A 2,014-nucleotide genomic window follows, 5' to 3' on the forward strand; every position below is an offset into this window, starting at 1 on the left:
CTGATAAAAGAGAAAGTAGGAAGTAGCCTAGAATGTGTTGGCATAGGAGATCACTTCCTAAATATAACACCAGTAGCACAGACACTGAGAGCAACAATTAATAAATGGGACCTCCTGAAATTGAGAAGCTTCTGTAAGGCAAAGGACATGGTCAATAAGACATAACAACAGCCTACAGAATGGGAAAAGATCTTCACCAACCCCACAACTGTCAGAGGGCTAATCTCCAAAATATATAAAGAACTCAAGAAACTAGACATCAAAATACCAAATGATCTAATTTAAAAAATGGGCTACAGAGCTAAACAGAGCATTCTCAATAGAAGAATCTCAAATGACTGAAAGACATTTAAGGAATTGCTCAACATCCTTAATCATCAGGGAAATGCAGATCGAAACAACTCTGAGATACCATCTTACACTTGTCAGAATGACTAAGATCAAAAACACTGATGACTGCTTATGTTGGAGAAGATGTGGAGCAAGGGGAACACTCCTCCACTGCTAGTGGGTGGTGCAAACTTGTACAGCTACTTTGGAAATCAGAATGTCAGTTTCTCAGAAAATTGGGAATCAATTTACCTCAAGACCCACTCTTGATGATACCACTCCTGGGCATATACCCAAGGGATGCTCAAGCATACCACAAGGACACTTGTTCAACTGTGTTTATAGCAGCATTATTCATAATAGCCAGAACGTGGGAATAACCTAGATGCCCCTCAACCAAAGAATCAATAAAGAAAACATGGTTCATTCACACAATGGAGTTTTACTCAGCTGTAAAAATCAATGACATTCTGAAATTTGCAGGCAAATGGATGGAACTAGAAAAATATCATCCTGAGTGAGGTAACCCAGACTCAGAAAGACAAACATGGTATGTACTCACTCATTAGTGGATATTAGATGTAAAGCAAAGGATAATCAGACTGCAACCCACAGCTCCAGAAAAGCTAGGAAATTAGGAGGACCTTAAGAGGGACACCTGGATCGCTTTGGGAGGGGAAAACAGATGAGATCTCCATGTGTAAATGGGATGAGATGGGGCATTAGAGGGGAGGGGTTGGAGAATGAGAACATGAAGGAATAGGATGATCAAGCTGAGGGAGGGACAGGGTAGGAGAGCAGTGAAAGAGATATCTTGATAGAGACATTATGGGGTAAGCTAGAAACCTGGTGCCAGGGAAATTCCCAGGAATCCACAAGCACAACCCCAGATTAGACTACTAGTAACAGTGAAGAAGGTGTCTGAACTGGCCTACCCTGGTAATCAGATTGGTAAATACCATAACTGTCATCATAGAGCCTCCATCCAGTAAATGATTTCAGAAGCATATGTAGAGATCCACAGTCAAGCACCAAGCTGAGCCCCGAGAGTTCAGTTGAAGAGAGGGAAGAGGAATCATATGAGCAAGGGGAGAGGGGATGTCAAGATCCTGATGGATAAATCTATGGAGGCAACTAAACCAATCTCATAGGAACTCACTAACTTTCGACTGACAGCTATGGAGCCTGCATTGGACCAAACTAGGCCCTCTGCGTATGGGAGACAGTTGTATAGCTTGGTCTGTTTGAGGGGCACCTGGCAGTGGGATCAGTATCTGTCCTTGATGCATGAGCTGGCTTTCTAGAACCCATTACCTATGGTAGGACAACTTGATTACCTTGAGGCACGGGGGAGGGGCTTGGTCCTGCCTCAACTGAATGTACCAGGCTTTGCTGACTCCCCATGGGAGACCTTGCCCTTTGGGATGAGTGGATGGGGTCAGGACAGGAGGGAACTGAGAGAAGAAGGAGGAGGGATGAGAGGGCAAGCTGTGGTTGGTGTGTAAAATGAATAAAAAGTTTTTTTCAATAAAAGAAAAACAAAAACAAAACCTAGGATATCAGTTCCCAAATTTGAGTATTTTCCAAGATGATTTCTTTTTTTTTTTGGGGGGGGGGGGGTTTCGAGACAGGGTTTCTCTGTGTAGCTTTGTGCCTTTCCTGGGACCAAGATGATTTCTTGAAT

Source organism: Peromyscus maniculatus, chromosome X (assembly GCF_049852395.1).
Source record: "Peromyscus maniculatus bairdii isolate BWxNUB_F1_BW_parent chromosome X, HU_Pman_BW_mat_3.1, whole genome shotgun sequence".
Lineage (NCBI taxonomy): Eukaryota > Metazoa > Chordata > Mammalia > Rodentia > Cricetidae > Peromyscus > Peromyscus maniculatus.